We start from the raw sequence: 12,946 nt of genomic DNA on the forward strand, positions 1-12,946 counted from the left end.
CATTCCTCAGACCACCACTACCTTGCTATGTGACTGGGGCAAGTAGCATCACCTCTCCAAGCCTCAGATTCCTCATCTGTACAACAAGGGTAGTAAAACATACCTCACGGAGGTGATGTGAGGAAATGTGGAATGTTCCTGGCACCATGTTTGCCTGAAACAGAGCAGGTATTTGGAAAATGATAGTTTTTTATTTTCTGACTTTTCCCCAATGGGCACTTCTATTATCAGAAAAAAATATAGTTAATTTTTTAAAAATTTAAAACAACTAAAGTGTATCTGCTTATGGTCTGGGTAGAAAAAGTGTATTGGTCAGAGTTAAGCCAAGAAATAGATGGCATCTTCTAGTTGGATAGTTTGAGGATAATTCAATAAAAGGAATATTTATAAAAATATGGGCAAAGTGTACAACGGATAGTGTTGCACCTGGGGAAGGTGGAGGACACCTGATAGCACTTCTGAGCCTAAAAGGGGAGAGTAGGCAGCAGTCACCAGAGCCCAGAGAAGGAAGGGGCTGGATGGAGAGGGTCTTGGCAGGAGTTGTAGCCTTCAGTTCAGGGACCCCACAGAGAGAAACCAGGGGATTAGACACCACGGCCTCTTTCTTTTCCCACCCTCTGATCTTCTCTGGGACTCACCATTGGCTGAACCCAAAAGTAAACCAGGGGCCAAGGAAGCCATTGATGAAGGCTGGCTTCCCAAGCACGGAGCAGGGAGGGGAGTTGGGAGAGTGGATACAGATGGTCAAATAGAGAGATCCAGTCAAGGGGTTTCGGAATGCCCTGCTGATAAGAAACTTGGAGACGCCTCCCCATAAACATGCTCTCAAGCCCCCCTCTTCCAATTGCAATCACAGCCAATGTTCCTCAACGTGGAGAGAGGAATGCAATGATGACAACATTCTGATGAAGGATAAGCTTGGTCTTTTCAGGGACGCAGCCTGAGAATGGGGACGGGACACGGCGCTCCCTGCTCTGCAGGAATGGGCAGGGCCGGATGTCTAGTGGGAACACTGAGGATGCACTTCACACCGAAGACGTCCCGTGATTGATGAGCCACTTGAGTCCAACAGGTAGGGAAATGAAAAGAAGTTGTAAGAAGAACATTTAATAAATTCTAGCTGGAGTCTAGAAGAAAGAGACACCCTCCTCTTGCAATTATCGCCAGTCATTTTTCAGTCCGTAACCAGAGAGTCACAAATCAGCTGTTAAGATGATGGGGGCTTGGGTTTCAAGCACCCTTTGCAAAGTCTGACACTTCCACTGGGGTTGGGATGGAAGACTGAGTGCTGAGACTGGCCGGGTCACAGCCACCAGGTGGACAGAGGTCCATGGTGGACAGAGGTCAGGGTTGCCAGCTCCTAAGATGGGATAGAGTGGATAAGGAGGTGGGGCGTGGGGAAGGTGGTGGAGAAAATGTCACACGTTCAGAACGCACAGATGTACGCATGTGCAGACTAATACAGAGACTCAGACACACAAGGACACAGGACATGAAGACAGACACACAGGAACACTCAATAGGGACACACATAGACACGCAGAGTCACAGACACCAAGAGGTCCGGGCACCCAATGTCTGCTGGTTCCCTAAAACTAAAAGGAAGGGTGGTCCATTAACAACATAATGGACTATGTATTGGGTTGGCCAAAAAGTTTGTTCTGGTTTTTTCCGTAAGATCAATAGCAAACCTTATTTTAAACAAAAGGGTGTCTAGTGGTCCAACAGGGACTATCCCAGGAGAGGCACTTGTTGGATTACAGCCCATTAAGCAAGGGTCAAGCCCAAAGTGGGGTCATACTTACAACTCAATCAACCCCACCCCCCAATCCTCTGTCTCCAGGCCCAGAATTCAGAGTCTCTTGCGGTCGTGCCCCTCAACCGCACCCCACCCCATCTCCACCACTTCTCTTCCCAGTGCCTCAGCTCCAATCCTGCAGTGTTCCCGCTTCCCCAGACGTGCCACGTCGTTCCTGCCACCAAGCCTTTAGCCGTGTCATCCTTTCCATTGAGAGTGCCTGCCTTCTCCCTCCGCCTCTGCAAACCATACCCCCTCCCCCCCCACTTGAGCCCTCCTCGTCCAGGAGGCCTTTCCTGACACCAGTGACCTCTCTCTTTCCTGTTCTACAAAGTTACGTTTTCCTTCCCTTCCTTCACACCTGAGGCTCAGACAGGTGAAGTGACTTGCCCAGGGTCACATATCTCAACAGTGATAGAGCTGGGATTTGAACCCAGGTCTATCTCAATCCAAAGCCCAGTCTCTTTCTGCTATACTCCCTAAGGCCCTAGAGATCAGGGGTCACATTTCATGCACATTTAAATAGTTTCCAGCACTTCATTATTCTAAGCAATGCTGCCACAAATATCTTCATGTTTTAGATTATGTCTTTAGCTTAATTCTCAGGAGTGAAATTAATGCTCAAGGCGTGTCTCAGTCTGTTCGGGCTGCTATAGTAAAACACCACAGACTGGGTGGCTTATAAACAACAGAAATTTATTTCACACAGTTCTGGAGGCTGGAAGTCTGAGATCATGGTGGCAGCATGGTCGGGTGAGGGCCCTCTTCCAGATTGCAGACTTCTCATTGTGTCCTCACATGGTGCAAGGGGGCACGGAAGCTCTCTGTGGTCTCTTTTATGAAAGCACTAATCCCATTCATGAGGATTTCACTCTCATGACCTAATCACCTACCAAAGACCTCACGTTCTAATACCATCACACTGGGCATTAGATTTCACCATATGAATTTAGTGGGGACACAAACATTCAGACCGTAGAAAGGTATACGAGCATTCATTCACCCAAGAGATATTTCTCATCACCTCCACTGCTACCACTCTGGTCTCATTATTGCTCAGCTGGATGTCTGCAGAGGCTTCTCAACTGGATACACTATCACCACTTCCTCCTGCAGTATACTGAGAATTGGTCCCAATTCTTCTCCCCTTCCTCCAGCCACATCTTTGCCAAGGCTTCATCATGGATGGAATGGATTTCCCTGCCCCTTAACTTTGGCCTTGGCCATTGACTTGCTTTGGCCAATGGAATAGAGCAGAAGTGGGTCAGTTCCAAGCCTGGGACCTGCCCTCTTGTGCCTCTGCCATCAACATGAGAACATCCCTCAACTCCACTGCTCCTGGGGGATGAGAGGCATGTGGAGCAGAGCCACCCAACTGCAGGCCTGTGAGAATACATGATCATTGTTTTAAGCCATTGAGTTTGGAGGTGGTTTGTTATGCAGCATTATTGTGGCAATAGCTGACAGATACACCCTCCTCTAATCTATTCCCCACACACTGATGGAGTTATCTTTTTAATATTTTCTTTTATAATTTGTGCTTTGTGTGCTGTAACTTTTTATCATTAATCTGCCTACCCACACCAAGGCCTTGCCACTTTCTGCCCCAGGACCCCATGAATGAACCACTGAAAGTACAGGAAGCAGTGGTGGCTGATCAGGTCATAGTATGCTCAGATCTCTTCCAAGTTCATGAGGGTCGACCAAGGCCAAGGTGGCCCATACAGAGGAATTAGAAGAGGCCTGAAATCCTCACTGGAAGGGGAAGAGGATGAGCCAGTCCCAAGCGCTTGCCAGCTCTCATTTTACCTTCCCAAATATCTCACCATGGGCCTCACCATCCCCATTCACCCGGGCGGAAACAGAGGCTCAGAGAGGTGAAGTGACTTGCCCAGGTTGCAAGGTGAGGATGTGGCAGTAGTGGGATTGGAACTCTGGCTGGTCTGTTGCCAAAGTAGTTCCTGCTCTCTGTGCTTTGGCTGGCCTGACCCTGGGTCATCAGATGGGACTTCACCCCATGACCTCCTCCCCGCTGCTTCTGGTTAGCCCACAGATATGGCTACTTGCAGGCTGTGTGACCTCACACAAGTGATGTCACCTCCCTGGGCTACTAGATTGCAAATCCTGTGAGGGCAGGGATTTCCTTTTGTTTATTGCTCTATCCCTTTCCCTGAAACAGAGCCTGGTACTTAATAGGTCCTCAAATAAACAAATAGGTCTGTCTGCCTATCTCTTCATCATAACCACAGGATGATTTCTTCCTTTGATCTCTGGACAAGATGGTGCTTGAATTTGGAGGCTATTTTGATAGCCCTTGAGTGTAGGGAGCCTTGGGAGTCAAACTGGCCTGATTCTAGCCAACTGCACCACAGGAAAATTGACTAATCTACTCCTCGGTTTCTCCTCCATCAAATTGACCTCATCATAGTGCCTACTACAGAGATTCACTTGGGATTGATCGAGATATATATATGTGTGTGTGTGTGTATATATATATATATATATATATATATATATATATATATATATATGCACAGCTGATGCTCAATAAACAGGTCTTGCTACCTGGACTAATGGTAAATGTTTAGGCTAAATGACCAGTGGGAGAGGTAACTGGCCAGAAGCCTCAAAATCCCCTAGAAGGTCTATGTCTCCATCCAAGCCCTGCCCTGGCACAGGGGGCCAGGATAAGCAGCCAGGTCTCTGGCTCTGGGCAGATGGGGGGGGGGGGCTGGGGTGAGAAGCAGATTTTTAGTTGTTTTATTCCTGCCCTGAATCAGGTACCTGCTGAGATGGAAAGGAGGGAGGCAGAGGTGGCAGGCCCTTCTAATGAGCAGAGAACTCATCCAGGCAGGTCTGGCTATCGATTGCCTGACTCACAGCTCACTCCAGCACCGAGGGAAGCAGGAAGGGGAGTGTGTGTGTCCCCAGGAGCAGCATGACCCGAGAGTGGAGATGGAGGGTGGCTAGGGAGATGTACAGGACACCCAATCCCCCGTGGAGGTGAGAGCAGGGATGAGCACACATGGAGAGCCAGCTGAGTGCCAAGCACATCATGTCCTTCATAAAATTGAAGCTCAGAGAGGGAAAGTGACTTCCCCAAGGTCACACAGCTGGCATGAAGGATATGACTTCTGTGTCTAAAAGCCTAAAAGCTAAACATGCAAAAATTTTGACTCTCCAGATTGGCACTTCATTTCCATCGCAAGCTCTCTTTCTGTTAAGAAGTGGAAACTTAATCTTAGTCATTTCAAAATCTCCCACCCCTACTACTCAATCCCAGGAGTCCCCATCTGTGCTGGTATTCTCTCTCTCTCTTTTTTTAAAAAATATTTATTTATTTATTTGTTTGTTTGGCTGCGCCACATCTCTGTTGCGGCATGTGGGACCTTTCTAGTTGCTGCATGTGGAATCTAGTTCCCTGACCAGGTATCAAACCCGGGCCCCTTGCATTGGGAGCGCAGAGTCTTAACCACTGGACCACTAGGGAAGTCCCTGCGCTGGCTTTCTATCGTTGCACAAGGAATCATCCCAAAACTTACTGGCTTAAAACAATAACTGACAGAATAACAGAATAGTCTGTTATTCTCTGGACAGTTCTAGGGATAGACTGGGCTCATCTGGGTGGTTCCTGCTCAGGGTCTCTTGTGCTCTTACAGTCAGACAGTGGCTGAGGCTGGAGGTATCTTGAAGTTTCCCTCAGTTAGCAGCTGATGCTGGCTGTTCGTTGGGATCTCACCTGGGTCTGTGGTCCAGAAAACCTACACGTGGCCTTTCCAAGCCCCCTGGGCTCCCTCATGGCAGGGTGGTCGGGTGCCAAGAGCAAGTGACCCAAAAGAACCGGGCCAAAGTTGTGCCACCTTTTATGATGGCCTTGGAAGGCACAAAGCATGCTTGTGCTATACTCACACACCACACTCAAGGGGAGGGAAGCCAGGTCCCCCTCTCCATGAAGGGTGTCGACATCTTACAACATGAGCCTGGGGGATGGGCCAGCCTGTGGCCGTCTTGAAGAATCCTCCACACACTCTCTCCCTTGCACCAGCCTTGTCCCCATGTGCTCTGTAGTCATGGTCTACATGGTCTGAGACCCCTGGGTCCTCACTGCAAGATCCCCTTGCCTGGGCGTCTTGGGCTACACCATGTCTCTTGGAATATGGGCATTGCTTTGCTGCTTCTCACACCAAACAGGAGCACCCAGGGACCTCACGAGGTCACCTCGGAACCCAAAACCCTCTCCCTGTTTCTTCCACTCCCTCCCCAGGCTGGAAAGAGTGGGGCCTGAAGGCCTGTTGCAGGGACAGTCCAGACAGGAATCAGAGGCCCGGCATACAGTAAGTGCTCAGTAAGTGTTAGCTTCTGCTCATAGGATCCCTGTAAGTTTACCATGGGAGCACGGGGAGGGCAAGCTCCTCCTGCTGGGGGTGTGGGAATGGTTACAGCAAGTCTTAGAGAGGAGGCTGGATTTTATCAGCTGGTGGAATGAGAGGAGGCGCTGTCAAGGGACAGAGATGGGCAAAGGTGTGAGAGTGTGAGGGTGCACATAGCAGAGCACGCAGGGCATCTTGTCACTCAGCCCGGGGGGGCCCGAGCCTCAGACTGGGGCTGCTTGGGAAGCCCCCAGCTGCCCAGCCATGGCGGTGTTTGTGCACAAAGCCAGGAAGGAAGGCAGGCTGGAGAAGAGTCCACTCTTTCCATGGGTCCACTTTGAACTCCCCACACCCCGGTCCCCCCAGGGTGGGTGCTCCAGCTCTAGGACCTCGGTGAACGAAGCAGGTAGGCAGGCTCTGCTGAGCTGCCTTCCAGCTTCCAAGCCCCTTCCCTCTGGCAGGGTGCGGGTGGACCACACTCCCATTCTCGGTGCCTTCTTGGGGTGGCTGAGTCAATTAGAGGCTTTGCCAGGAGGTAGCGGAGTGTGTAATAACTCTCATTGTTTCATTAGGAGCAATGTGTTTAATTTAGATAACTGTACTGCTTGGCAAAGGAGAACTGCCAAAGGGGTGGGGGTGAGGGCTGGCAAGAGGCGAGTCTACTTGGCTTCCAGCGACCTTGCCCATCACCATCTCGTCCCACTGCCCAGTGCTTTCTGCAGACTGGGGCTCCTCAAACTCCATGAGATTCTGACTCGATAGGTCCAGGGTGGGGCCCCAGGTGATTCGGACGCAGGCGGCCCAGGAACATGCTTGGGAAGACCTGCTGAAGAGGGAGGTGAGGCTGAGGTCACAAAGGACCTTGAATGTCACTTAAAGAAGTCCACACAACTCTAGTCTACTTGTTCTGTACTGGCTGGACGTTGGGACAACACTTAATTTGAAAGGAGGAGTCTGGAACCAGAACTGACCAGTTCCAGCCCCTGTCTTACCAAAATACATGGTCATCAACACCTGCTAAGGGCCAGGCCTTGTTCTGAGGATCCCAAGGGAGACAGACATGGGAATAGGAACCTGAACTGTGACAGAGCTGCTCCTAGTGCTGCCACAGCCCCGGAAATGCAAGGATTAACTCTGCTTCCCAGAGGCAGGGACTTTTGGGCTGGACCTTGAAGAATGAATAGGAGCTCACCAGGGGAAGCCAGCAGGAGGGTGAGGATGGGGTCAAGGGAGGCAGTTGGACTTCTTTTCCCATGGGGTCTGGTTTCTCCCAGTGTGGTGGCCCGCCTTGTGCCCCTCCCTCACAGAGCCTCATGGTGGCCTGGGTGGCCCTGGTTTCTGCAGGCTCCCTGGACTCACCGTCTCCATGCCTGCCACCTCCCCACGCACACCTAAAGGTGCTGCATTGAGTCACCTTGCAGAGTGCGAACTTCAGGGTGACAGCTTTCCTCATTGTCACAAAGTTAAGGGTTCCAGCTGCCACAGAGCCCTGTGAATGGATTTCTTTTCTTTCTTCGGCTTTACAATTTTTTTTTTTTATCTCTGGGTCTATTATTCTCACATTTAATTAATGTTCCACTTGACTAATAAGATATAAAAAAAGCAGCTGGGATTGCCTGGGGGTTGGAGGCTGGGATAATTGCACATCTTGGGAAGGAGGGGGAGAGAATTCTGGGGGCTGGCGGCCTTGGGGGTGGGGGTTAGACGTGGACGAGGCTCAGCTTGAGAGATACACAGCAGGTGAACCCACCCCGCTCTGCACCGTCGCCCTGGGTGCACCCTCTCAGGGGCTGCTTCCCTCCTCTTCAGAGTCCCACCACCTCCGTGGTCTCTTCATCCTGCCGCCTCCCAGGACAGCTGGGGCAGTGGTTCTCAAAATCAAACAGGGGTCAGAGACTCCCAGGTTGTGTGTGTAAAATGCAGGCTCCTGGCCCCGCTCCAGGAAGCAGGTGAGTGCAAGCCCAGGAATCTGCATTTCAGCATGGCCGATCCAAGTACTTCTGATACAGGCTGAACTCAGACAAAGTCTGGGATATCATGATTTGGACAAAATGCTCCATTCTCGTCTTTTATAAAAGGGGAATAATCATAGCACCGTTATAAGAATCAGGATCGGGCCTGGCCCCTGTAAGCAAGCATTCAATAAACTTCAACTGCCAAGGTCATTGTCACTGGTTCTGCAGGGACTGTGTCTGTCCGGTCCCCTGCTGTCCCCCATGCCCAGCTCAGTGTTTGGCTCTGAAAAGGTGATCAATAGTGTCTGGAGAGCGGTTTTCTTCGGGCAGCCCCGGGGGTGCAGAGTGGAGGGAGAGGAGCTGAAGCTCTTACTTCACCCTCCGGGGCTGTTTGAATGTTTTAATATGTATACTTATGACTTTTCCGATTTTTAAAACTTGTTTAATTTTATATTAATTGGTTAAATGACTCAACCTTCTTGAGGCTTCGGATAGAGAACGCCTTCTCTTCATAAGCCTTTTTGATTAAGAGCGGAGAGTGCAGCATCTGCTTCCATGCAGCCTGTGGGAGTTTCTTTAAGTGCAGGTTCCCAGGTCCCACCCTAGGCCTCCTGAATCAGAATTTCTGGGGCACCACCTTACTAATAAGCTCCCCCCATCATGGCGTTGCAGGTGGTCTGTGCCCACCCAGAGAAACGCTGGTGACACGCTCCTTGGGGCTGGAAGCAGGTACCTGACACCCTCAGGGCAGAGACTTGCATCCCCTCTCTCTTCTGTATCTGCCCCAACCCCAGTCTAGGGAGCTTGGTAAAGACTCGTTGACGGATTAAAAGTGCACTGAGGCCCAGAGAGGGCCAGCGACCTCCCCAGAGCCACACACGAGAGGGGGTGGTTAAAGCTGAGGCTTGGAGCCAGAACTGCCTCATTTAACAAGACAAAGCAGCTGTTTCCTGTACCAGCTGTGTGGCCATGGGCACGTTCCTCCACCCTCCGCCGCCATTTATAAAAAGGGCTGTTCATCCTTATCTCAGAGAGTCCAAGTGAAATAAAGCAGGTCCGCAAAGGTGCTTAGCACCACCCCTGGCTCCTGCTAACTCCCAGGACCTGGAAGCTGCCAGTGATGTCATACTTATCAACACCTGTGTCACTGTGAGGCCACCCTGGAGCCACTGGCCCCACTTATTATCTGAGTGAACTTGGACATATCACTGCACTTCTCTGGGCCTCGGTTGCCCCATCTATAAAATGGGGACGAGCATGATAACCATCATACCTACCTCGTAGGGCTGTTGTGAGTTGATATTCGTGAAGCATTTAGGATGGTGCCTGGCACAGAGTGGGCCCACGTGAGTGTCAATCAGCAGCCTGGATGAGAGGCCTGCTGCGCCCGGGGATGGAGCTTGCCTGCTCGCCGCACTCCTCGGCCCGTCCGTCTGGAAGTCCCGATAAAAGCTGTCTGCATAATGAATGTACCTCTCAGCCAAGCACGGCTGTGACCACGTGGCTCTGACGAATGAGGCCTTGGCGACAGCACCACCATCTATGCAATTAAGCAGCTCCATGGCGCTGGGGAGGTGAGTGACAGACAACCAGGATCGATTTCCTGGTGGGACCACAGCCCAGGCCAGCGGGGGCCTCTGCTGAGATGGGAGATAGTGTGCGGGGCCAGAACTAGGAGGAAGGACTGGGGCTGAAACCCCCCCGGGGCCAGGGTCCTGGAGGCCTGGGCTAGGAAGGCCCCCTCCCTCCAGAATGACCACGTAAGTGCCCATGTTTCATGATAATGTCGATGTGACACAGGAGCTGACATTTAATAAGCATTTAGAGAGCCTCATTTAATGTTCAATAGGTGCAGCGATGACTCATTTTATAGACAAGAAACCTGAGGCCCAGTGGTTAAGACTCTGCACTTCCACTGCGGGGGGCATGGGTTTGATCTCTGGTTGTGGAACTAAGATCCTGCATGCCGAGCAGCATGGCCAAAAAAAAAGAAAGAAACCCGAGGTCCAGAGAGGCAGATGTACTGACCCAAGGTCACTCAGCTGGGCTTCAAGCCCAAATCTGTCTGTTCCCAAATATTTCTCTTAACGTTGCCTCCCATTTATTACTTGGGTAAGGATCTTGCTGCTCCTCAGTTTCCCCACCTGCAAAATGGTCATAGAGGACTGAATTGGATGGCCTTAAAAGGCTCATTCTGCAATTTTGTTTGTGGTGAATTAAGTCTTCGGAGGTTTTCTTTGAATCAGCCAGGAGCATGAGCAGGGGCCAGTCTTTTGGCTGAGACTGAGCCCTGCTGCTTCTCAGAGACTCTGCTACACCCACCGGGGCCCCAGAGGTAATTAATAATAAGCTAACATTTCCAAAGCACTTACCATGTGTCAGGCACTGTTCTAAGAATATGAATTATTTTAATCCTCACCTTTCCCTAATGTACACTGTCTACAACCCCTATTTTCTACGTGAACAAAGGTGAGGCCCTCTGTTCTCTCCAAGGCGGCCAGAGTGGTCTCCTAAAGCGTCAAGCAGACCCTGTCACTCTTGCTGAAAGATGTCCAGTGCTCTCTGGTTGCTCTCCGAATAGCAGGCAGACTCCATGACCCTGTTCTGATCTGCATGGCCCTTCCTACCAGCTGGCATCTTCCTTTATTTGCTCGTGAGAGGTTACTGTCTGTCTCTCTTGCCAGGCTCCAGGACAAGGCTGGCTCAGCCGCAAACAGTGGGTTCTCTAACACGTGCTAACTGCTCTCCTTCGGGCTTTCTCTCTCTGAAAAGGCAACCCTCTCCTAACAGTTGCTCGGGCAAAAACTTCGGGGTCAGTCTTGACTCTTCTCTTTCTCTCTCATCCCACAACCAATCTAGCAGCAGATCCTATTGGCTCATCCTTCAAAATGTACTCAGAATTCCACCCTATCCCCCCTCCTCACCCTGGTCCAGCCATCATCTCCTCTCACCCTAGCAACTGCTACAGCCTCCCCACCGGTTTCCCTGCTTCCACCCTGGTCCCCTGTGAGCTATCTTCTACCAGGTGGTTCTTTTTTTAAAATAAATAAATAAATAAATTTATTTATTTATTTATTTATTTATTTATTTGGCTTCATTGGGTCTTCATTGTTGCGTGCGGGCTTTCTCTAGGTGCGGTGAGCGGGGGCTACTCTTTGTTGCGTTGCGCAGGCTTCTCACTGCAGTGGCTTCTCTTGTTGCGGAGCACGGGCTCTAGGTGCACGGGCTTCCGTAGTTGTGGCTCGCGGGCTCTAGAGCGCAGGCTCAGTTGTGGCACACGGGCTTAGTTGTTCTGCGGCACGTGGGATCTTCTCGGAGCAGGGCTCGAGCCGTGTCCCCTGCATTGGCAGGCGGATTCTTAACCACAGCGCCACCGGGGAAGTCCCCAGGTGGTTGTTTCAAAAATTAAAGTCAGCTCATATCCCTCTGCTTCTCAGAACCCTTCCATGGCTCCTTGCTTTAGGGAGAGTAAAAACCCAAGTTCTTACCGTGGCCCACAAGGCCCTGCACCTCCTGCCTCTGTCTCCTCCACTCCTCTGACCTCCCCTCCTACCGCTCTCCCCGTCACTTAGAGCCCTGAGGACTTTTGTTGTTTCATTTTTGGGGGGGCCACACTGGGTGGTATGCGGGATCTTAGTTCCCTGACCAGTGATGGAACCCATGACCCTGCAGTGGAAGCATGGAGTCTTACCCACTGGACTGCCAGGGAAGTCTCTGTTGTTTCTTGAAAACACCAAACTCATTCCTGCCTTAGGGGCTTTGCACTTGCTTATCTCTTTGCCTGGAATGCTCATCCCCAGATCTCTGCTTGGCTCACTCCTCATTGCCTTCAGGTTTCTGTTTAAATATTCCTCCCCTGACCATCCTGTATGAAATATCACACACACATACACATGCACACACATGCACACACACACACACACACACCCCAATCGACCTTCCGTTACTCTGCTTTATTTTTCTTCACAGCATTTAATCAGCAGTGGACATATTATGTATTTAGTTGTCTCTCTGTTTTTATCCATTTCTCCCACCACATTATAAACTCCAGGAAAGCAAGGCACGTACTTTATCTCTTTTGTTCATTGCTCTCCCCTCAGCTTCTGGCCCAGTGCCTGGCACATGGTGGATTCCACTAACTAGTTATGACATGAGTGAGTTCAGGCTGCAGCTCTCTAGGTAAGGCACACTGGAGGTCTGGGCCAATAAGGAAGCTGTAGACATGGCTTTGAAACAACCATGCTTTTAATAAGCAAAACAAACAAATAAACAGACAACAAAAATGAATCTCATGCCCCACCCTTCCTTGCCCCACAATTTCTGATTTACCATCTCTCAGATGAGAACCTGGTACCCAGGACCCATTGTCCCATCTTCTGAGAAAACCCTCTTGCTTTTCCTCTGGAGACTATCCCCTTCCTCGGTATAATTCCTAGAGGTAGAAGGATCCACCCCTCATACCAGAGATGGCCTCTGACTCAGACCATGTCAATCAGAGTTGTAGCAACTAGTTTCTGGATGGGCATATGACAGAGTCCAGGCCAACCAGAGTAAGCCCCAGGACATCTGGTGGAATTGTGAATAAAGTTTTCTCCTTGCTTTGTGGTTGCTAGAATGTTCTAGGGGGCCTGCCTGGAGCTGCTGGTAGCCATCCTGCCACTCGGAGAAGGCAGGTTGCCTGAGAATGGAACCACCACAGGGAGAGGCAGAGCCAAGAGATAGGGGCAAATGCACAATGACATCATTAGATTCAGTTCCTGGAGGCAGCCATGCCTGAAGTCTTCCTTCTCCTGGACTTTTTAGTTACATGAGAGCATAATCTC

This window comes from Balaenoptera acutorostrata, chromosome 10 (assembly GCF_949987535.1).
Source record: "Balaenoptera acutorostrata chromosome 10, mBalAcu1.1, whole genome shotgun sequence".
Taxonomy (NCBI): domain Eukaryota; kingdom Metazoa; phylum Chordata; class Mammalia; order Artiodactyla; family Balaenopteridae; genus Balaenoptera; species Balaenoptera acutorostrata.